Genomic DNA, 25,867 nt, shown 5'->3' with positions numbered 1-25,867 from the left:
TTCAGATTCTAGATCTTAGTTCAGAAGTAGGGTAAGACGGTATAATATGCCCCCCCTAAGGCAACTCCTTGATAACTTTTTACTTTTCAACGCAATTTATGCAAACTTTGTGTTATTTGGTAGTCCAGGAAGTCGCAAATGCATTGCCCGTGAGTAGTCATATAAAAGTATTACAGATAACACGTAATAAAACTTTTTTGAAAAGTCGTGAAAAAATAAATTTTAAAAAGTGCCTGGGCAATACGCCCCACCTCAACCAAAGACGTTTAATAGCCCTTCATTGGTATTTTATCAATCCCATAATAAAAAGGCTACAAATCCTTATGCGCTTGACATTAAAAACCAACATAGGTCCGTTCAAGTAGGTGTGAATTACATTTCAATATTTTCCATACAATTTGGAAGCTTAACTGCTGCAGGCTCGCTGCGCTTGTGTCCAGTTAGTAAGAGCATATCGTCCTGCCTACACTGGGGCGTATTGTCCAGTGAAACATGTTTTCGAAAATCGTTACATTTAGAAGATGGAAGCAATTTTATATCATATTAACCACTGAGAAAAGTAATTTTGTTGCCCAACTGAGTGTTCCAGTGCAAGTTTTGCGGACAGTATGCCAGAGTCGCTCCAGAATGTTGAGCAAACACACATGAAAAGTTACATCAAAACTGTAACTTTTTGTATTTTGCTATTATTTTCATTGTGTAATACAAAAATACTTCCACATTCATAAAGTATGATGGGTTTACAAATACTTATAGGTACCAACTTGTTTTAACCCTTAATTAGTTATAGTTTTCTAGAAATCAAAGGGGGGCGTTTTGGCCAGGGGGGGCGCATTATACCGTCTTACCCTATGTTGTTAACATATTATTCAATGTTTTGTTTCAAATAGGTAGATTGCATTAAAGATTTTTAAAATTTGTCCATTCCTTTTGTCGCACAGCCCTGTCTTTCATACACTTGCTGGTTTTGGAAGGAGGGAATCGATACATTTCAATAACTGATCATCAGACAAGACAAAGTTTTGAAATAAAAAAAATATACTATTATCAAAACTTTTTCAATAAGTTTTGATTGGAAATGTAATACATCCGCCATTACGCATTCTTGTCTGAGGTACCCACTGGGGCCAGGGAAGGTACCCCCAGGGGTACATGTACCCCAGGTTTAGAACCACTGTTCTAGGACTACTATGTGTAGCATTCACTACAAGGTATTACGTAGCTTCAGTGGCAGATCTGGAACGACGAATAGCAAGCACTGGGCTGGGCTCAATTACTCCCTTCGACGATCGCACTATGGGGCGGCTCCATACAAAGTGGTGGCCAATAATATTTTTTGACTTTTCTGCATTTTTATAGTATTCTAGTAAGATTAGCATAAGATTAATGATATTTATGTATTTTCATCGCATCCGGAAGGTGTAGCTAGTATTAAACCCAGTAATGAGCTACGTACCCTTGAACAATAAACTAGAACGATTGTTTTTAATTTAAGGCCAGTTCAAATGCAAATCAAAACTAGAATAAGGTTGCTATGCATATGATTAAATACGAGAGGTACAGGTGGAAGCCCAGCCTCCTCCACCTTGTACAAATTTTATAGACACACTTCTTGGAACTTGGCATTACCCGATTTACTCGCAATAAGTTGCATTCGACGGGGAATGCGGTCCTATTGTTTGTTATTGAAAATTGGCCCGATCCGATATTGCATTTTGGAACTATTGAAAAATCTTTGTTTTTCCCAAACTCAAAATCGAAAAAATAAAATTTACATTTATGGTAGAAATGCAAAAACATGCAACATGATAAAAAAAATGCGATCCCTTAAAATGCTTTTTTGACCTTTCCTAAATATTTTTTTCAATACATTTTACGATTCACGAACAAGGCATCATCGCAACTAGGGGAATTAATCAAGGTTTTTACAATACACTTTACGATGCACAAGAAAGGCATCATTGCCGCTAAGTGGATTAAACTAGGGTTTTTGTTATGCTCAATAATCGTAATTCACAAAAAAAAAATTAAAAAATTGAAAAAAAAATCCATTTTTCGAACTTTGTGCCAAAATGACGCTCATCCGCAGCTATCCGCAGCTGGATTCTCGTTCCGCAGATAGTATAGTCCCCAAACTAAACTGTGGCGGTGGTCTCTTGAGACTGCTCGGCCGTGCTTGTTAGATATAGTCCAACTAAGGCGAAAATATACATTTTTTCAATAATTACCTAATTCTTGTCAATTTTCATTAGCCGTGTACCCGAAACAGCATACTCATTTTATAGTTTACAAATATCTTTCCAACGGTGTATCAAATTCAAAAATTGGACCGTTATTCACTGAGAAAATTGCATTTGTTTGAAATGGATTTTTTATACTATTTTCACAATTTTCCTAAGTCGGATGTCTGTGGCGCAATGAGTTTTCATCACAGAGGGCTGAAATATTGGGAATCTAGGTTTGAACTATCCGGCTATCAAATGGTATACAAGACACGTCATTCAAAGCAAGTCGATTTTTAGCCACCACTTTCCCCATAGTGATTGGTGGGATGTGGCGGAAATACCAAAAAAAGCTGCCGCTGCTCAACAATATTCACATCGGTTATGGTTCCAAGAGCAACATCAATCAAGGACCATGATTTAGAGAAATAAAACTCGTGGTTCGGCTGCTGTCATCCAAATCCAAGTTTGGGCCCTGTAACAGCCCCAGCCAATGTAACAACCCCACGTTTTATGCAAACATAAAGATGCACAATCAACATGTAACAACAAATTAAAAAACCCGACCTAATCCACCTACAGTGACTGGAACCCTTCTTACACTTTTGAAAGGAGGTGCACTGCATATTACAATTTCTATGCATAAACATGAACTTTAATTGGATAACAAATAAATGAAGTTTTTATGCTCGAAAAAAAGTTCAAATCTATAATTGGTAATTTTTTTTTCGGATTTCAGAGATATCAGCAGGATCCAATATCTGATTGAAAAAAATCATTTCATGGTAATAGTAAAAGGGGGAACAAAGTTTTATAAAATTAATATTTATTATTTTTACAAATAAAATAATTCAAGCAGCATCAAGACACAAGTGTGAAAGTCGTATATTAATAACTAGTTTATTTGTGGACGCAGTAGCGCCCGTTGGCAAGTGTTTTTTTTTCGAAATTTTTTTTTCGTCAAAAAATCAAAATTTTCATCGTCTGCTGTCTGTGATTTTCTTCATCAAATGCTGTGTCTGGTTGTCTAAGATTGTCACTGGTTTTGTTTTCTGCATCTCATAATAAAATTGAAGTGTCAAATATTTTATTTTTTGTGAGAATATCCCCGCGTGCTGCGTCTGGTTGGCTAGTCACCGGACAGACAAACAGGGCTATTATATTTACGAAAAGCGAAATTAACATAAATCAAAAATTGGTCGCTAAGGAAACGCTAGTGATATTTTTTTATCGTTTTCAATATGAAAAAGCAAACATTGGTCGCTAAGGAAACACTAGGGATAATTTTTTATCGATTTCAATATAAAACCCAGATTAATCCACCTAGCGTTGGTGGTGCCTTTCTCGCATTTAGTTAAGACACCAACCTAATATGGGGTTTATATGGTCCGATGTACCATTTTCTTCATAACTTTGAAACGCAATGACCGATTGTTATAAAATTCAATAGTGATCAACAAGGCTTTGTCCCCTGTCGAATGACACTTGTTGCGAGAAAATCGGTTAAGGATTACTATACGAAAAGTTGTCTAATGTTTTTTATAGCTTCTGTGCACACACATACACACACATACACACATACATACACACGGACAGACAGACATGTGCTCAGCTCGTTGAGCTGAGTCGATTGATATATAATACTATGGGTCTCAGAGGCTTCAATAAAACGTACGTTTTCGGAGTGAAATGATAGCCTTTCGGTACAACTTAGTTGTACGAGAAAGACAAAAAGGGATAACTTTGGATTTTTTTTAAATTTTCTATTAAAATACACAAAGGCTGCAGATTTGATTTGCAGTCAAGCCCGATGATTTGTAACCGTTGAAGCTCGAACGAGTTCAAATCGAACCATAGATGGCTGAGATATTGATGTGGCAATTTTTTCATTAGTTTTCTAAAAATATGCCTCATGTTCGTACTTCACAGATATCTCTGAAACCGAATCGGATATTCCGAACCGAATTAAACCGAATCGGCAAAAAAAATCAATGCGTTCAATGGTAAAGGCATAGCTATCGTTTGAAGAAAGAATTGTACAAATCGGTCCACAGACAGTTGAGATCATGATGTGATATTATTTTGCCAATGTTGTGAACAAAATACGTCTAATGGTTTATGTTCGTATTTCACAGATATCTCTGGAACCCAATATCTGATTGCAGGAAAAAAATAATGTGCTCTATCGCGAAGCAATAGCTTTCGTATAAAAACAAAAGCGTACAAATCGGATCATAGACGGCTGAGATCATTATGTGACATTATTTCGTTAGTTTTCTGAAAATGCACTTAAGTTTCGTATTTCACGAATATCTCTGAAACTAAATATCTGATTGCAAAAAAAAAAATCAATTTGTTCAATGGCAAAGGCATAGCTTTCGTTTAAAGATAAAATCATGCAAATCGGTTCACAGACGGCTGATATCTAGATGTGACATTTTTTTGTAACGCACACACGCACACACGCACACACAAACACATACACATGCTCAGTTCATCGAGCTGAGTTGATTGGTATATATGACTTGGGTCTCCGAGTCTCGGATAAAAAGTCGATTTTTCAAGTGATCTTAATACCCTTCTTAGGGTGTAAGAAGGGTAAAAAACGCACGTTCTCTCTTGGTGCCTTGAGAGAGACGGCTGGGTGGTGCCCACTACGGTATATGACGAGCTTTCATGTAAGAATTTTGTACATCAGTCCAGCCCTTGAAAACATAGTCTACTCCAAAGCTGGATATATTTGGTACGTTGCTGATAGGGTGGTCGGTATTGGCTATTTTTAACAAATGCCGGTTTTCGGTATTGGGTGGAGTCAATACCGGTAATACCGGTAAAATACCGGTATTTGTGAAAATTTCAGGAATTTAAAAGAAACTTTCGATTTGGACTATTGGGTGAGTTAGACAAAGTTCAAATGCTAAAACCATTGCTTGTTGAGCTGGGCAAAGTGAAATTAGTAGACATAAGATAATGAGCGATTCATCTCAAAATCCGCATCGGATTTTATTGGCAATGTTGCCAGCTGCTGAGAATGCCGTTTCTAGTTCAACCGAAGTTGCACGAATGATTTTAAGAGCGTCGAAAATCAGTTTCCAGTGAGTCTTGCCCTTAATTCCTCCAGATTCATAGTAGAAGAATTCTTTCCGGATTGTTTGCAAGGATCCTGGCGTCAACGTAGTTGCCACCGGCAACGCAAGTGAACCGTTTGTTTGAGAAACTGCATATGTAACATTTTTGGCCAAAGTGAGATTTTTATATCTTCTAAATTCTCGTCCAAAAAATACGAAAAACAATTTTTGTTCAAGAATTAATGAAATTTTTTTTCGTTTGTTTGAGGAACTAATTTTGTGCTGTGCATGCACTTTGAAGAGAAATTATGGAGTACTGCTTACAGTTTTCGCACAGAAAGTGCCCCAGGGCGTTGAGTTTTGCCAAAAAGTATTGATCTGTATCGAAGAAATCGAAGATTCGGTGCAATTTTGAACAGTTTTTTGTTGTTTTCTTGAAATTGTGTAAAATGAATATATGCAGTGTTGATTCAAGTGTTTTGCTCTGCTGCAGTTTCCTCAAGTTGCTCTTTATCCGATAAACTAGAAAAATCATCCATAGAGGCATCTTCGTACCGATCGTCACCATTGGCGTAAATAAGGGGGGGCCGGGGGGGCCTGGCCCCCCCAGACCTACCTTTGGCCCCCCCCAGAAAATTTTGAAAAGTAATTCCAACTTAGTCAGTTTTTATTTCTTTAACATATTTCCTACATATTTCTTAATTTTGATTATGAATTATATAAACATATTTTTTGTTGCGTTATCACATCTATGACCATTTGTTCAGCAAAGCATCGAAATATTTAAGTTGGACCCCCGGGAACATTTTCTCGATTTTTAAGCTAAAATCAATGCCGCTTCTAATTCAGTTGCTAGCTTAAAATAATAAATTTGTTCTGCATTTGTTTGACTAGTATCCTGGTCGCAGAAACATAAAAACATAATTGTATTAAGATATAAATATTTCTGTTCTATTAAACTACCATCCGCTTCAAAGACTGAAGAAACTACATCAAAATGAGCACATGTACACAAATCCGGTCAATGAAATTTCGAACGACCATTCTTTCAAAAATCTTCGAGTTAATCGCAAGGTATGCCGCAAAACAGTTGATCAAATTCCTATGGAGCTTTTGCTCTCGCTATATAATTCTGGCACAGAAAGATATAAAATTATAAAACTTAAGAATCTTTGTTACAATGACAGAAAAATCAACAACGCATTCCATTGAAAGTATTAGGACAAAACTTAGGCAACCTTCGCACTCACAACAGAGATTGCATTAAAGAAATATTTTTATAATCCTCAAAAGATCTTGTTCCATTTAATTTTTTGGCGATTTCATAAGGATCATCGGAAAACTCTTTTGTGCCTGCTTTAGTTAGAATTTGTTTTTTAGGATAAAAAAAATAGATTTAGAAACCAGTTCGTATCAGAAAACATTTCTTTTGCAGCACAATTCAGATCGATTTGGTTGCTTCTCAAGTCTCTTTGATTTTTTCAGAGAAATCTCTCACCTATTCAGAAAACCATAATAAAGCCTCTTCCTAACGTCAGTAACTACAAAAACCCTATATTATTCTGGAATTTGATTTATGACTCATAATTTTATGACTCATGGAATTTATGACTCATAAAAAACACTTTAGGATTCCAAATTTGTGTTCATCGGTACTCAACTATTTCAGCACATAGCATACATTTTGGAATTGCATGAATACTTATATTGATTATGACAAAATTTCGTGGAATTTATTCCACATCTAGAGAGTTTCAAAAATTTCAAGTTTCAAAAAAAACGAGATCTTTATGCATTGAGTAATCATGGAAATGTTTGAAAACTTTCAGAAATATACTCATATCGAATTTTATTTATAGATAATTCGAAGAAGATTCTTGAATCTTAGATTACACACTTATCCACATTTAGTAACATGGAGAAGACAAGTTGACACAGACACAGCGTTTTAAAGCAATCACAGCATCATTGGAAATCAATTGTATTATTCGCGATTTTTTTTATGTCAGTTCTAGGACGAATGAGCGATAAACTTAGTCAAACAATTTCTATTGCAATCCATGCGCACAGTGCTTTAGATCGCCTTTGAAAATTACATCCCACCAGCTGGTGCCATGCCCCCCCCTAGACCGAGACTCTAGTTACGCCTATGATCGTCACTTGTGGTCGTTGCTGTCAGTCGTTGTCTCAGCTTCAACGATCGCACCAGGAATGATTAGACGCTTCATGATCTCATTGGCTTGCTTGGTCAAAGTATCTCAGGATGTCTTGAACAAAATGCCAAAATCATTTCTGGTCAACTGCTTTACGGCAGGATTATTTAAAAAAGCAAAAGATCAGCGTATTCTGATCGTCTCGCTTTGATTCATTCTTTGATAGCATCGAATAAGTTGGCGGAAATGCCTGTGGATTGATTTGATAATTCATCCAACATAATTTGGAGCGCCACGTCTGCTTCATATGAGTGCAGAACTCACGGCAGTGTAGTTCGGCAGCAGATTGAACAAGTTCGATGGCTTGAATTATTTCACCTACCGTCAAACAATCATCATCACTGAAGTTTTTAAACAGATCCCTTCAACTAATAGAACCTTTTGAGCATGCATAACATGCTGTTCCAGCGTGTCTGGGTCCACCAATACAATTTATTTTTCAAATTCAGAACGGATATATTTTAGCAGCAAATCATTTTTCACAGGTTATCTCCGGAAGAATACTACTACGCACGTACCTCTATCACAATTTCATATATTGTGGGAAAACGATTTAAACAATGTTTATTGAAGAAAAAAGTTATTGGCATTTTGACAGATGGTTGAGAGAATGAAACTTATTGTAATCGCATATTTGTCCCATTATTGTTGGATTTCCTATCTATATGGGACAAATATGCGATTACAGGCTGTTTAGCTGATATACGTAGGTGAAAACATATCGAGACTTTTTACACTGACAGCAACATTTGAAATACCGAAAATACCGGTATTTTACGTTTCTAATACCGGTATTTTCGGTACTCAAAATTGGCCGGTAATACCGGTATTACCGGTTTCGGTACTACCGGTTTCGGTACTACCGGTTAGACCACCCTAGTTGCTGATGACGAGATTTAATTAGAATTCAAACACAGCCTTAATTTTCGGTGAATTCAACGTTTGCTCTGCGGTGGGAGCACCAAACAATCGGGTCGCGAAAATCCAAATCATTGCAGAATCATTGCTATGATGAAATTTCTGACAAGGAGAACTCCGCGGATCTAATTTCCGGAGGGAATTTTTCGAAGGATTTCCAAAATAACGTTTTCTGGTGTGAGGAATCACATAATTTGAAGGAACCTTTTGGTCTACTCGTATGCAACTTTACACTTAACGAGTTTTGCAGAAGCGGAGGAAGAAAGGCAGTTTGTGCAGTTTCAACGAAAGTTTGCTTCATTTGGGTCTTATCCGAATAACAGTTCTATTTTTCTAAGGGGGAAACTTCTCAAAGAAATGTCCACCTCGGTGGTCCAACCCTCATATTCCCGAGGATCAAGTCATCTGAATTGAGTCAAGATTCAAGATTCTCATTGACTCATCAAGATTCTCTAGCAGCCAGGGGTTGAATCCAAATGAGAATGAGGGGCCCTCCTCAGTGTTGGTAAAAGCTCAAATTCTCAAATCTCATCCACAATTCAAATCAAGCGCGAGGCAAACACCATCCGACTCATGGCCCAGAGAATCATCCATGATATGATTCGAGATTTGCATCATTGCATGATTTTTTCGTGTTCTTTTTCGTTAAATTCATCGGAATAACTTTCTTTACTTAGAACAATGGATAATAAATCCATACGTTAACATAAAATACGCCTCGATTGGGTTTTGACACTTTTTGGAGCGAAATCATCTTGAGTTAGTTGTTTGGCAAACTAATACGTTTTACTGAATGGTAGTACAATCAAACCTTTTTATGCGGTCTAAAGAGGATTGTATTTGTAAAATTTTCTGAACTGGAACGGAAAACAAACTTGTTGAAGACTTAATTAATTGACCGATAGTTATTATGCATGAGGTCATAGATAGTTCGTCCAGTTATCCAAAAATTATCTGGAAAAAATAGCTTCAGTTCAACACTCGTGAACAAAGGTTTGGTTTGTAATGCCGTCTTAAGCATTATACCCGCCCCTTGTGGTATAGAGAAAAGATATTGTAGACAGTATATGTTCCTGGTCATCCAAGAAATCCCTGAAGTAAGGTCTTTTAATCTACACGCATAATAGACGATCGATTTGCCAGATTCAAATCGACTACTACATGATCTTTGTTGTAAAAAGAACGGAATGTGTGCATAGCATAAGATCTTGGTCCTACAAGAAACCCATGGAGTAAGGCCTCTCGATCTACACGCATAACAAAAGATCAATTTGCCCGATTAAAATATGGTACATGCTCTCTAAAGTACAAAGAAAAGAATGCGTTCACAGAATGTGTTCTGAATTATACAAGAAATCGCTGTAGTAAGGACTTTCGGTCTAAACACGTTACCAAAGATCGATTTGCCCGATTTGAATATTGTTCATGCTCTCTGTAGAGTAAATAATAAAATGTGTTCACAGCAAATGATCCAATCAATCTCGGGCTTCTCGGTCTACACGCGTAATTTGCCGGATCTATAAAGGGTACAGGCTCTCTGTGTTACGATGAATAGAAAGCGTTCAAATCATATGTTCTTGGTCATCCAAGAAATCCCTTTTGGTTCAGACGATTTGTCAAAGATCGATTTGCCGGAATCAAATATGGAATATTGTAGTACATTTAATAGAATGAGCATATCCCTTTTGGTCTACACGACTGATCGAAAATCAATTTGCCCGATTCGAATATGGTACATGCTCTTTGTGGTACAAAGAATAGAATGTGAACAGCACTACTTGGTCATTCACGAAAACCGTCTACTATATGTACCACAATGGGCATATAACACATTTAAAACAGGCCTGTAGATCATTGGTAACGCGTGTTGATTTGAAGGCCTTCACTTCAGGAATTTCTTGGATAACGGCGAACATCTCTCATACACATGTTCTACTATATGTACCACAATGGGCACATAACACATTTAAAACAAGGTTAACGATCATTGATTACGCGTGTAGATCTGAGGACCTTCATTTCTCGGATAACCAAGAACATCATCCGTACATATATAATATTCAATGTTCCACAATGGACACATAACATATTCAAGACAGCCCAATATTATATGAATTTAGGCCATTTTGATTAAACACGGTCATATATACCGCATAAAAAAATAATTTGATGTACGCGTTGAAATCGTATACCAATACGAGCATATTTATTTGACAGCATTTCATCGAATATTGAAATGGACGAACTTAAAAAATAATTAAGGTTGATTGCCGATTTTCCAATAAATCATGATTTGTATGTTGCGCTTATAGTAGGCAATGGGAAGTAGGAAATTGAAAATACATGTTACATACAGCTTAGTTAGAGTCATTAGTTGTGCTAGTGTTGAAATTAGATTTTAAAACCAATCAGTACCAACTACGACGGGAATTGGCTATTGTGAATAAATTATTTGTTTTTTTTATAACAATCATCTTATAAGAAAAGGGAATGATCCTGGGATTAAGTCTATCGTCTGATTATAAGGCAGAATATGTAACTGCTCCACTACCAATAACGACTCGGAGCCATGGCCGAACCATGACTGTGAGAAACAGCAAGATACCCGAGCAAAGCTTGAGAGGAAATCGATAACTAATTTTGTTGTTGTGAAATCGCCTGATTTTGAAAAAACAGGTTGATATTCTTTTGATCGTTTTAACGGCTAAAAGACCAACATTTATAGTGGGAAAACCCTACTGGGACATCAAATCGAAAACTATTGCCGCTGTCGATGAAAGCAAATCGAACACTAATTTTGACGCTGATTTTTGTAATCAGTTTGATTAGTAAGTTAGTTGATAAGTAATCAGTTTGATGTCACATCATACAATTTAGAAATCTACAGCAAAATTATGACAAATAATTTGTTTTAATATTGCAAAATGGCTGATTTTGATTACTTAAATTGATCGTTTTAACTGTTAAAATAACAAAATGTATAGCAGAAAAATCTGACAATGATATCAAATTGGAAACTTTTTCTGCTGTCGATGAGAGCAAATTAAAAACTGATTTTGATATTGGTTTTGGATAACGGAATAAGTAATCGATTAATAATCAGTCCATATAATTGAGAAATCAACAGCAAATCAAAGTTTAAATACAAATTATTATTTCAATTCGTCGGTATCAAAATATGTTTTCTTTTTGCTGTTATTATGACGTCAGAATTTGCTCGGGTTGCTGTCCGGCAATATTCCAACATGCCAGGTTTTGTCAACTTCTGAATACTTGGGTCACCGTAGGATTAGACGAGCTCGTGGTTCTTTCTTTTTCGCCACAAACCGTTTTCTTACACACCACCAAAAGTGCCTTCGCTTTTCACGACTAAATAACATTATTATCAGTTCAAAACTAATTTATATTATATGCTCTTCGTAAATAAGGGCACACTAATCAATACGGAAGTAAAGCACAACTGTCATTTTTATTATTTCAGCTTTGCTGTGTCGTGAAGTGTGTGAAGTGATAAAAATAACACATGTGTGTTGCTTCCTTATTGAATTAAAAACGCGAGTAGTTTCAAATTTGGATTCCGTGAGGTCCTTAATCTTGTAAATTAGATTTGAGTTGAAAAGGGCTTTCAATTAATATAGTTACGCCCCTATGATCCGAAGCGCGAGATTGTAATTCAAACTGCTTAATCATATATGAAGATGTTATTCATTCGTATTTCTTTCTTGTTACTTTTTTCCAGAATACACCAACGTGAAACAATGGATTTCGACATCCAAAAGAAGTACGCTCCAATAGGCTTCAGTAGATCTAAATAATATTTAACAACAAAACAAAATCTGAACCCCTTACGTAGTGCTTGGTGCCACCGAGAACCATCAACTGTAATTGATTCACCGAAATCCTTCTGATTTGGCATACTGTAAATGGATACTTACTCACCAAAACGATATCACAACACACACCGTGGTGCGAATGGATGGCATCTACACACGTGCATGGTTATGAACATATAAATAGGCAATAGTTTTTCAACGATCTAAGCAAAAAAAGAAATATTGCATGCAAGCGTTATGTTTTAGCACTAATTGTAATTACCTGACAGATAAATCTACGATAAGAACTCATAAATAAATCGAAAATGCAGACTAGACATTGCTGTTTCACTTAGGTTCTAACAGAAACATGCAAGTCTGTATAGTAGCTGTTAAGTTTACGATTATTTTCAAGAACTATTTGACGGTCAAGCCTATTGGATACACTAATAATCAGTTTGTTAACTTTTTGTTGTTAGGGAAAATTGTACTGTAGGCATAGGTTTAACAGTTATAGCAAGAGTTAGTGATATTATGGCTGATGCTCGGTAAAGAATTGGTGCTTCTTCTTACTTCCTTCACACGTGCCGCCGGCGTGAATCGAATATATAAAACAAATGCAACAGTTGGTCGATAAAGTTAGGCACAGCCTTCTCGCTACAGCTCAGTAGGCGGTGAAAATTCATGCTGTCAGTGAAGCACCTGCACAAACCCGTTTCTAAACGCCCACTTTCCCAGTGATAGACAGCCCACGTGCCAGCATTCAAAAAGCTCGTCTGCTCAATGAACGGGCGCCATCTGTGGAGCACGCAAGAAGTTATCAACCTTGTATCCGGAAAAAGCACAATTTGTAACAAGAGTAAGGGGATATGATTCATTTAGTTTGGGGTTCTGCTTTACGTTCTAGGATAACCAGTGCCATTTAAAGAATCTTGTATGAATTTCATTGTAAGCTATAAACTTTCTTGATGCAGTAATAACGGCCTTTTTAATAGGTCAACATGCAGTCACATTACCCGGCAAGCGTGTGCAGCAATTTTCTGTAAATAGATATTATCATAAACATATTGTAAATATAGTTACCAAAAATGAAACAAGGTAAGCAGAAATCAGCTTCCCCTCCCTAACATAAGAGAAAGTTGATTAGTTATTGTTATAGAAGATCGTTTTTTGAAAGCGTCACTAAAGGGTTCTTCGATTTTGCAAGAATGAAATTACTAGGTTAAACCTTCAAGTCGGTAACATTGTTTTAATCACATATGTAAATATAAGTAAAATAAACAAATAAATAACAGTAATATTTAAATATAAGCTACGTAATCAGTGGAAAACGAATGATTAGTAGAAAACAGAAAAAAAAAACAAAAAATAATTTATATTGGAACTAGAAGCTTGCTATCTTTGATACAAAACAAACATGAAAAGAAAAATAAGTGAATGACAAAAAACTGAAAGGGAAAACATGAACGTGCAAGAAACATCAACAAATAATCAATATTGTCGAAATTAGTAGAACAAATTGATCTTCAATGACCAATGAATATCGTGAAATGAATGTGTTCTTTAAATTAATTTTATTTTCTTATTGAAGTTTCATTTTGTATATCTTCCCCGATTTCCTGTTTCTGTTTTCACGAAGAAAAAAAGTAAGTCCAAAAACGAGAGACATTTGTTGAAACATTTGAATCCGCGCATGAAATGTTATTGAATACGTCAACGTATGCAGCTATAGGAGGTTATTTGAGGAAAAATCGTTGCTTCGTACAAACTAATTTAACTTACAGACAAAACGACAGTGTAAAGAATGCGTATTGATTTTGGTTGTTGAATAAAATTGGATCAATTATTATGGATGTCTTTTATTGGTTCCGAAATAATGCCTGTACTGTTTCACATTCATTTGGTCTAGACCTATAGACATCTACACAGCAAGAACCCTGGGAAATCGAAAAAATATTTTCTATCGTTTTTATAATCGAATGCCGAAACACTGTCATTCTTTGAATAGATATCTTATTCCACTGTCTTCCATGTACCATTTGGCCGAACGAGAATTAAGAAGTGAGAAATGAACAGTGAGTGGTGATTGAGTAGTAAAACATAAGTTGTGAGAAGTGAGAAAAAAGAAGCTAGAAGGGATACGTAGGAAGGAAGATGAATAAGGAAGAAGAAGAAAACATAATGAATAACGAAAGATGCAGATGGAAGAAGGAAGAAGAAGAAAAAAGCAAAAACAAAAAAAGCAAGAAATGAGAATGACGACGGAAGAAGAAAAGGAAGCACAGATAAAGAAGAAAGTAGAAGGGAAAAGTAAGAAGCAGTAAGGAAGAAATAATTAAGAAGAAAGATAAAGAAGGAATTGAATTCTCACATTTGGCCTAATGACCTTCGGTCTAATGGCCGGATACCATTGGCGACGGTGGCGTGGGTTGGCGTGAGCTTTGGTATACATGTGAAAAAAAAACAATGTCGGTCAATATTAAATCTACTGCTCGTTAAGAATAGGCCCCATTTTCGATTGATTTTTTTTTATTAGCTAATGTTTACAGCCGTTTAAGTCCATGTTACCAATAGTGGACCAATAGTCCATGCTCGAGGAGGACTTGCAAGTACTCGGAGTGTATTCGAGATACGGGTACTAAAGACCATCTTTGGCGGTATGCAAGAAGATGGTGTGTGGCGGTGAAGGATGAACCACGAGCTTGCCCAGCTCTATGGCGAACGCCGCATCCACAAGGTAGCTAAAGCCGGAAAGGTACGATGGGCAGATCATCTTGCAAGAATGCCGAACAGCAACCCTGAAATGATGGTGTTTGTTTCCGATCCGGCAGGTACAAGATGGCGTGTAGCGCAGCGAGCGAGGTGGGATGACCCAGCGCGCAGGTTCCCAAACTTGGTCATGCAACTAACCTAGTAAAATATCATTTTGCTCGCGACCTACCAAATACAAAATGCTCAATTTTTGAAACATGGATGGAAAACGAGTTCGTCTTAGATTGGGCAAATTAAAATAAATTGTTCCATCCCTTCCCGTTTTCATCCCTTATTATATTCTCCATTTTTTTTTAATTTTATTTCTATTTCCAAGGATTAGCAGCCATATTTCCACCTTTCTCGGACAACGAACTTTTCTTTTCGTTCAATTTCAAATGAAATTAATTAAATCCTTAACAAGTTCAATCATTTCCATTAATTATTTCTGAAACTATAACGAAATTGATGATCCACAGAGGTTAGTATATTAGATAATATCGAGGAAATCTTCACTAAAAACAACTGGGTGTCTTGAAAAAGAACACGCAGGGCGGAAAAGAACTTGCTGACAACGGATTAAAAATTTTGAAAATAATTTTCCAGGTTTTTAAGACTTATTGGATTTTCTCCTGGTTAAATTGTTCAACATTGTTTATTGTACCCTAATATAGAAAAGACAGACGTAGTTCCACGTCAAAAAATTTAATATTTTTTAAATATGTATTACAATTATATGAACATATCGTCTTCCAAACTCAGACGTTTATGTTCATGATACAAATAGAGACGAAAGTATAGATTTGATAGTTCCGTTAGGATACGACAGGCATTAAGATTTTTATTCTGAGGTGAACTAGCCTAGGCCTAAAAACCTCACTAATAAAGATTAAAAAAAAAATTTATACAGAACCGGATTTTTGAAAACGAATGGTTAGCAATTCTTTTGACGATACAAATCTCGCGTCCTTCCTTCTGCCAATCTTCCGTATTCATTCCGTGCCGATAGTTCGAACGAGCCAGACGTGTGTGCTGTGTCTCATCGCGGATTGCGTTCGGTAGTGCGAGTGCTATTGTGTGGTGCGTATCCTACCTACGGATCCAAGGCGATCACTGTCGGCGAGGGGAAGTAGCTGCTTCTGGCGACGCCAGTGAAGCAGGCTATTGTTACTGCTGCTACCTACAGCAGCAGCCGCAGATAAGTGGCAAAGATTATTGTATTGTTCTCCCACAGAGTGGGTCTGTTTAGAATAGTTTGAATTAGTTTTTTTTTCTAATTAGTTATTAGTTATTAGTTCTTAGCTTGCAATAACTATACTTCCAACACCTTGCAAGGTGATAATGGAGGCGGAGACTGCGGAGGGCAGTGGAACTCCCAAAGATGGTGGTCGCACACGATTCTACCATGCATCTTCTCCTGGGCCTTGGGTTGTTTACTTTCGGCAGAAAGTGAAAAGTCTAGATTTTCTCGGCATTAAGCGAGATTTGACGCGTCGTTTTCCGAAAACTGATTTCTATCAGGTAAATCGGAACAAACTACGCATAACCGCACCTAGATACAAGGATGCAAACGAAATCGTTAAAGACAAGGCCTACAATGTTGAATATTTGGTTTATGTCCCCTCGTGGGAGGTCGAAATCGAAGGTGTGATGAACGCAGCGAGCCTGACTTGTAAGGATGTACTTGCTGGAAACGGCCGCTTAATGAATGCAATGAAGTCTACTGTGGATATTCTGGATTGCATAGAATTGCATTCAGCATCCACGGTAGATTGCAAAAAGGTTTATTCCAAGTCAGGCTCGCTTCGGGTGACATTCGCCGGTTCGATGCTTCCAAAGTATATCGATATAGAAAATATGTTGTTTCCGGTGCGTCTTTTTGTGCCGAGGGTGTTCAATTGTGCCAACTGCAAACAATTGGAGCACACTGCCGAGTTTTGCGACAACAAGCCCCGTTGTGGCAAATGTTTTGAAAAGCATAGGGAGGAGTCCTGTCAACAACAAGCTACAAAGTGCGCTTATTGTGGCATGGATTCTCCCCATGGTTTGCAAGAATGCCCGGTGTACAAAAAGCGCACCCAAAAAATGAAGCGCTCGTTGGTACAGCGCTCCAAGCAGTCATATGCGGAAATGGTTAAGTCGCAAGACACATCCGCCACAACCACCGCCACGGCTGCTATTTCAGCTGCCGTTCGAGTAAGTGATTACTACGATTCCATTGCCACTGATGAATTGGACTCCGACGTAGCTGATATGGATGATTCTTCGGAGGTACACGTACCCGAAAAGAGGAAGCAACCGTCTTCCCCGGGATCGCGCCGTAAGAGAACAAAAGTCATCCACAAAAGCTTGCCAAAATCTGAAGGTAATGGGGGATTATTTAAAATCCCGAAGCAATCTGTCTTCACTGCTCCTTTGGATCCTAGTTGCAGCAAGACATTCCCGCCATTGACAAAAATCGATGTTTCCAAGAAACATCCGGCTAGGAGAATCAACGAAAGAAAAAAACAAATTCGCACTTCTAGAAAAAGTATTCCGTCCAAGCGAGGATTGATCTCCTTTAAGGACCTTGCGGACCGTTTTTTGAATTTGTTCAATATTCCGAATTCATTGAGGCCAATCATTGACCTCTTTATTCCAACAGTTGAAAGTTATCTGAAGCAATTGACTGTTTCATGGCCCTTTCTTGCAGAAATTGTATCTTTCGATGGATAATACGGCCATACAAGATACAATCACTGTGCTGCAGTGGAACTGTTATAGTCTGAAAAATAAATTAGACGTGTTCAAGTTTTTAATTCGCAATTCCGATTGCGATATATTTGCACTCTGTGAAACATGGCTTTCTTCTGAAGATGAAATCAACTTCCACGATTTTAATATTATTCGCCAAGATCGGGATGGTCATTATGGTGGCGTTCTTTTGGGGATCAAAAAGTGCTACTCCTTCTACAGAATTCCCATTCCGAGTGTTAATGGCTTAGAGATCGTCGCTTGCCAAATAAATGTAAAGAATAAAGATCTTTGCATAGCTTCTGTTTATATTCCACCAAACGCTTCACTTAATCGTCGACAACTTTGGAGCGCAGTCTCTCTCCTATCATCTCCAGTATTGATATTGGGTGATATGAACGCACATGGTATTGGATGGGGCGAAACGTATGACGATTATAGAGCGTCAATTTTCTATGATTTGTGTGACGATTTCAACTTGAATATTCTGAACACTGGTGAAGTAACTCGAATAGAACCGAATGGTCAACAAAGCCGTATTGATCTGTCTTTATGTTCAAATTCACTATCATTAGATTGCACGTGGAAGGTGATCCAAGATCCCCATGGTAGTGACCATATGCCGATAGTTACTACAATTAAAAGTAGCTATTAACAATCTGAGCCAGTTAATGTTCCTTTCGACCTGAAGAACATTGACTGGCAAAAATTTGCATCGGCGGTAAAAATTGGTATTGAATCAACTGATATTCTTCCACCGCTGGATGAATATCGATTCCTTACCGAATTAATTAAAAAAAGCGCACTAGAAGCTCAGAAACGACGCGTTCCAAGTACATCTGTCATAAGAAGGCCAGCCACTCCTGGATGGGATGATGAATGTACTAAGTTGTATTCTGAGAAATCTGATGCCTTCAAGGCCTTCCGTAAACACGGAAGGTCCGAGCTTTTTGAAGAGTATTTGAGGCTCGAAAGAAAGCTCAAAAATCTTCTCAAGGCAAAAAAAACGTAGCTACTGGCGACGTTTTGTCGATGGACTATCACGAGAAACCTCAATGACAACACTTTGGAAAACGGCCCGCAACATGCGGAACCGCATTTCCACCAATGATAGTGAAGAATACTCCAATCGATGGATATTCAACTTCGTAAAAAAGGTCTGTCCAGATTCCGTACCAGCAGATCCGCTATTTCGAGAATCAGTCACTGATCCCGGTTCTCTGGGTGGAACATTCTCAATGCTGGAACTTTCTATGTCTCTTCTTTCATCGAATAACTCTGCTCCGGGATGCGATAACATCAAATTCAATCTTCTGACTGTTTGGGCCAGACATTTAGGGATCGAGTTTTCACCGCAAAAAACTCAATTGGTTGTGTTTACTAAGAAGCGGTATCCTGCTCAACTGAAACTCAAGCTGTTGAACGATGACATCAACCAATCTTTATCTTCTAAATACCTTGGGGTCGTGTTTGATTCCAAATGTACCTGGAAGCTCCACATTGAGTATTTGATAAAAAAATGCCAGAAAAGGATCCATTTTCTACGTTCTATCTCCGGAACATGGTGGGGTGCTCACCCGGAAGATCTCATCAAACTCTATGGAACGACTATTCTCTCTGTTTTAGAGTATGGCTCCTTCTGCTTCCTCTCAGTAGCTGATTGCCACCTGATCAAATTGGAACGAATTCAGTATCGTTGTTTGCGTATTGCCCTTGGCTGCATGCATTCAACGCATAACATGAGCCTGGAGGTGCTTGCTGGAGTCACTCCTTTGAAGCACCGTTACTGGGAGCTCTCACTTAGAATACTGATCAAATGTGGAACAAGTAACACACTTGTTCTAGATAACTCCGATAATATGCTTGAACTAACTTGCCGTTCAAGATTCCTGAGAGTATATCTCAACTACATATCATCAGATCTTTGTCGTCCGTGTTATAATCCCCCTCGAGTTCACTTCACCAACGACAGTTCCTCAATTGTATACGATCTGTCCATGAAACATGCTATTCAAGGAATACCAGATCATCTTCGACAAATATCTATTCCCTCACTTTTTTCTGAAAAATATGAACATGTCAATTGCAACAACAGATATTTCACTGATGGTTCTCGCATCAACGGATCCACTGGCTTCGGTGTTTTCAATGTAACTTCAACCACCTTCCGAAAACTTCAGGAACCGTGCTCGGTTTATGTTGCTGAGCTGGCAGCAATTAACTTCGCTTTGGGGATAATTTCCGATCAGCCCGTAGACCATTATTTCATCTTCTCGGATAGTCTTAGTTCTATCGAGGCACTCCGGTCGATGAAACCTGTTAAGCACGCATCTTACTTTCTTACAAACATAAGAGAGCAGATGCGTGTTTTGGTCGAAAAATCATTCAAGATTACCTTTGTTTGGGTCCCTTCTCACTTCTCAATTTACGGCAATGAGGAGGCAGACTCGCTGGCAAAGGTGGGCGCACAGGAAGGTGAGGTTTATGATAGACAATTCTCGAGCAACGAGTTTTTTCCCATTAGTCCGTCAAAGTACTCTTCAAAATTGGCAAAGGAATTGGACACACAATGAACTCGGACGGTGGCTATTTTCCATAGTTCCAAAAGTGTCTGGGCGAGCGTGGTTCAGAGGTGAGGACTTAAGTCGAGGCTTCATTCGCGTGATGTCGAGACTTATGTCCAATCACTATTCACTAAACGCACATATGTACAGAATAAACCTTGTCGATAGCAACTTATGTAGGTGCGGAGCCGGTTATGATGACATCGATCACGTAGTTTGGTTCTGCTCGGAAAATGACGCCTCCAGAGAGCGACTATTGGATACCCTAGTGGCCCGAGGTAAAAAACCCGTCAGGGAAATTCGAGGTGTTTTGGGGGATCGTGATGCGGTCTATATGCAGGCCATTTATAGTTTCATTTGTGATTCTGACATCAAAATCTAATTTTTGTTTTTTTTTCTTCCGTCAAAGTTTTGTTTTTGTACTGTCTCTGTCTCTATGTTCCGTAGATCTCCGTTACTCAGGCCATCCGGAAGACGCTCCCAGTAGAACCAATCCTCGAGCACGACGACACGCCACATCGTCCCTTACGCCAAATGCCCGGATGAGCAGCTGAAAATCCTTGATTCCGAATCCTAAGCCTCGTCCATCCTTAAATATTGTAAACTAATCTCGAGTCACCACGAGTACGCTGGCTCCTATCCCTCTCTTACTAACTTAAAAAAATGACATTGATTGTATATATCACAAAGAAATATGGCTCCGTAAAGTGTTATACACGCCTGAGCCTACCAAATAAACGAACTTGGAAGAAAAAATCTTCCGTATGAAGGAGAAGGGCAGAGTATCACTATAGAATCTGATATTGTCTTCACTGGCCAGCCAACCAAACTCAAATCTCATCAACACAGCGCACGTATTTGTTGGGCCTACCGGATTGCCACCGAAAGCCTGTCGTAGGAGTAGCATTGAATAAAACGAAAAAGGTCGACTCATGAGCCTGTCAAGTGGCAATAATACACATATCGTGCCTTAATTGGAAGTTTCTAAACGTTTTCTTAACAAGGTCAATTAAATATTTTTTCACTGCTTTCAATAGTTTTTAGGTTTAAGACGCCATAGTCAGTATTGTTATTTTTCATAATAATTTAATAAAATAAATCAGATCAATAAAATAAAAACTAATTTTAATTCTTGTTTTAATTTGTGATCGTGTGAGAATTTCGTCTACAAATAGGCTGATTGATCTTTGGTTAAGCATGTAGACCCAAAGGTCTTAAATAAGAAATTTCTTGGATGATCAAGAACGAATTCTGTGACCACATCACTAGAGTAGATTAATCACAAAAAAAATCTGTTGGAAACCCTGTCCGCAACATGCAAATTTGCCAAAAATATTACATAAATATTAAATATTACAAATTTGCCAATTAAATACGCCAGATCTTACAAGAAACAATACACTCAACTATAACTGCTCAGTTGCGCCGGCTTTTGGAAGAAGAACTCTTTTTTACAGAGCACCACTTTGAAGTCCTACACCCAAAAAACAAATCTGACAATTATTGTATAAAATCTGGGCATATACAATTCTGTAAGCTTTTTATACAAATATTGTATTAAAATAATACAAATCTGTATTATTTTAATACAATATTTGTATAAAAAGCTTACAGAATTGTATATGCCCAATTATTATACAGTTTCTGTAAGGTTCTTATGCAGAACTGTATTAAAATCTGCCATCCCCTGGTTGGGTGTAGACACAATGAAGAACGTTGCCAAATACAACTTGAGCGTAGGTACAAATAATTTGTAGTAAAGAATTTGAGAGCCTCATAATCGCTCTTCATTTCTCACTTCTTACTATTTCCAGTGGTCCTTCTTGCCAAACGACCAAACTGCGTTTTTGACCAAATGATCTATTTTGTCAAACGAATTTTTGGGCCAAATGACATATTCGGCCAATCGGAATTCACAATAGCCATCAAGCAAGCAAGTGCAGTTCGTGTTTTGGTCGTCGCAAAAATAATAAAATATCTATTTGGTGTTCGGTGGCTAATGCGATTGTATTGTGCTTTGCGCCGGTCGAAACAAGCGCGATCTTCAATAGCAGTAGCATTTGTGCAAGTAAGTACAGTACGTGCTTTAGTCGTCGCGAAGTGGTTAAGATATCGAATCAGTCTTCGTGAAAATATGTTAGAAACGCGTTGCATTTCCGTCTTTATAACATCATGAATATGGCGTCGTTTAAAAGAAATAATTAGTCGCTTTCCAACAAATTACATAAAAAGGGGACCATACCGGGGAAGCATATTCTAAGATACTACGTACTAGCGCACAAAACGTCTTAAGACAATAAATATCTGAGAATTCAGCCGCATGTCGCACAGTGGCGGGCCACCATACAAATGCCGAACAAAACCTAATATGTTGCTCACCAAAGAGTAATTTTGAGATGCAAAATTCATTTTGAGGTTAGAATTGTTATCCAACATATACTATGCTACTCGAGTACTTCTGGAGGCGCAAGCCTTAAGGTCTGAAGCATTAACAGCGTCCTCATTCTAACATTGAAGCAGTCAATTTCCAGCTTTGGAGCAGCTAGGAGCAAATCACCACACTAACCACCGGAAAGTAGACCAAAAATAGGTTTCAATACATGATACCAGATCGTTCCGAATCGTTCCCGAAAAAACTTTAGTCAAATTTTCTGTTTTCCATACAAATTTGTTCCAAATTGAATTTACAAGCTACAATCTTCAAATTTTGAAATCAGTCCATTTAATGTGAAATTGAAAAAAATACAAGTTTCGTGAAACGAACGTTGCCGTTGTCGTCACTCAAATCAGCAGGCGGGTTAAGTCATCCTGTATCACAGCACAATCAGTCAAGGAGTCGATGACACGGAAAAAAGATCATCAGCGAAAGACAATTTGAACGACGATAGCAGACTGGCAAGGTCTTTCTCATAGATGATGAAGAGAAAAGGATCAAGCACGCAATTCCCATGCGGTAGAAAAGTCCTGTCTTGCAGCGAGCGATTGAAGATATCAGCGATGGAAACAGCAAGCGAAGCTGCACAGTTTTTTCAGAAGTACATGAGGATCGTTATCAGTTCCAGGTCCTTTCGTTGCATCTAGATCCTTTAGTGTTTCCTGAACATCGTCTGGAGTAAACTGTGGGCACGGTTATTAAAGAACCTCCGAAGCATGTGAGAATAGCTTTCTATTCCCAAGAAAACCATTCAATTGGTGAGCTGTGCATATCACGGTCAATCACGGTCAAATCGGTTCAGAATTACTATTTGAAAATGTGGCTAATGCTTTTTGGTTTTCATGTGTACGCACACACACATACATACGGACTAACAGACATTTGTTCAGCTTGACGAGTCGATTTGTATATAATATCATGGGCCTCCAAGACTTCTATAAAAAGTTTGATTTTGAAGTGAAATGATAGACTTTCGGTACAACTTTGTGGTACGAGAAAGGCAAAAATAAATAATTTAATATATGGATGGAGATTGATATTGAATCTTAAACATGCAGTTCCCCTGAAAGCAGGGATCGGGATTAGAGTTTCCATCCAAGGAAATACCGGGACAAAAAATCCCGGGATTTAGGAAAATTCGGGATTTCCGATTCCCGGGATATTATTTTCGAAATCCCGAAAATCTCGGGATACCCGGGACAAAAAATACTGTTTCATTTCCAGTTCGTAATTTTACTTCTTACAAAAGTTATTTGTTTTGAACGCGAAACCCAACTAAGGTGATAAACTCATATCATATCATATCAACTCATATCAGACATGATTTTTTTTCAAGTTCGTTTATTTGGTAGGCTCAGGCATGTATTCGGAGCCAAGGTTCTTTGTGATGCACAATCGATATCATCTTATTATTAAATAAGAAAGAGAGGAACAGACATGAAAATATCGGAGATAGTTAATAGAACACCTTCACAAAAAATATTAGATTCCCCTATACCACTTAGTGGAGAACTACTGACTGATACTTTTTCCAGTAGCTACACTGACGTGAATTGCATATCTGTCCCATCTTTGCTGGGTTTCCTATTCATATGGGACAAATATGCGTTTAACGGCAGTACAGCTCTCTATTGATTAAACGACAAGTATCTACAGTACAAGATCAGTTACATATATTTGGCGCCTGCTTCCTACCCATCTTCCGTCTACAGCGAGGTTGTGTTTGTGTACACTAGCTGATATTTGTCCTTCCAATCGACGTTCGTACAACAAACTTTCCAGCACATGCACAAGTACAAGTGGTCCGACCCCGATACTCTGCCTAATGTTTTTGGTGTATTGCTTCGATAAAAATCAACTCTGGTCAACAGGCTGCAATCAATTTGTCGGCTTCTGTCAAAATTATATACCAACTTTAATCGCGTAGTCTATTAGCCCCATTATCGTTAAATTATCAAGTTAACTTACATTAAAGTATCGAACTCCGATAATAATTGAGATGATTCATCTTTATCGCAGCAAGCGATTACGTTGAACACAATTAACTTTATCGGCGATAACGATAAATTAATGATTAACATCAAGATTTGGAAGCGAACTGTTCACGATTAGGAAGAGCTGCAGCTCTTGAGTGAGTCTGCCGAAACACAAACGGCAAACAAGCGACGGCTGTCAGCGGATCAAAAAGAGAATACTCCAAAACGGCGAACTCGGAAGCAGCGTTGCCAGACCGGCGGTACGGAAGAAACCGAGAATGACAGCGAGTTCGAATTAAATGATCATATAGTAGTAGTAAATTCACCAGTTCTCACTAGAAGTAAGAAAAAACATATGAATAATAACTAATGTAAAAATAATATTTTCCGAGACGAGCCAGCCACGTGCTGAAAGTCTCGTTAATAACGACAAAAAAAAAAAAAAAAGCTGCAGCTCTTGGCAAAAGTATCAATTAGTAGCCTGCCATGGGTTGGAGGATACTCTAGTATTGTGTTTTCTTTGTGAGGGGGTTCCCATATCTCCAATAGGTTATGGGCCCAGTACGATTCTACTGCGCATCTTCCATCTTTCGTCACTAGGGTATTGAATGCAATCCCAGCAACTGTCTAAACCCAATGCATATTCAAAACAATGCAAACAGTCAAGCCGACTTCAACCGCCAGCGAACCCTTCTTCTCGGACTCGGCGATCATATATTCCAAAAAGGGTACTCTACCTTCCGAGAAAAACCTGAATATTATTTGCTTCTTGAAGACTTTTTTTCGAAAGAATCGATTCAAATTAGAATTGAATTGAGTTCCAATTTGAAATCTGTATTATCTGGCCTTTCGAAAATATGAACTTCACTCCTGAACATTGAATAAAATCGTTTTTAAATAAAAAATAATTTTTCTAAGGAAACATTGAAAAATCCCGGGATTTCCCGCGATATACGAACAAGTTCATCCCGAATGCCGGGACAACGAAAATGGCCGGGAAATGGAAACTCTAGAAGGGCCCAAAAGCCCCTTCTTATTATTTATTAATACATACCGTTGGTTATTACTGATTCAAAAAAATACATCTGTGCTAGCAAGGAATAATACAGCACGGGCTAGTTTTGCTGTTAATAAGATTTTGGCAATTCGGATGCAACCTTTCCAGGACGGAGAACT

The 25,867-nt window shown here is 37.9% G+C and overlaps 1 protein-coding gene across 5 annotated transcripts in view; it reads left to right on the top strand.

Moving 5' to 3' along the window:
• LOC134205224 (forkhead box protein O) overlaps window positions 1–14,082 on the top strand; it is a 299,216-nt gene extending 285,134 nt beyond the window's left edge. For all 5 annotated transcript variants that reach the window (XM_062680288.1, XM_062680287.1, XM_062680286.1 and 2 more), the window contains exon 11: window positions 12,161–14,082. The gene's annotated coding sequence lies outside the window, so the exon portion shown is untranslated. The remainder of the gene's footprint in view (window positions 1–12,160) is intronic.
• The last annotated feature ends 11,785 nt before the right edge of the window (window positions 14,083–25,867 follow it).

Source organism: Armigeres subalbatus, chromosome 1 (assembly GCF_024139115.2).
Source record: "Armigeres subalbatus isolate Guangzhou_Male chromosome 1, GZ_Asu_2, whole genome shotgun sequence".
In the NCBI taxonomy this organism is placed as follows: Eukaryota; Metazoa; Arthropoda; class Insecta; order Diptera; family Culicidae; genus Armigeres; species Armigeres subalbatus.
This window is presented reverse-complemented; position numbering and strand designations above follow the sequence as displayed.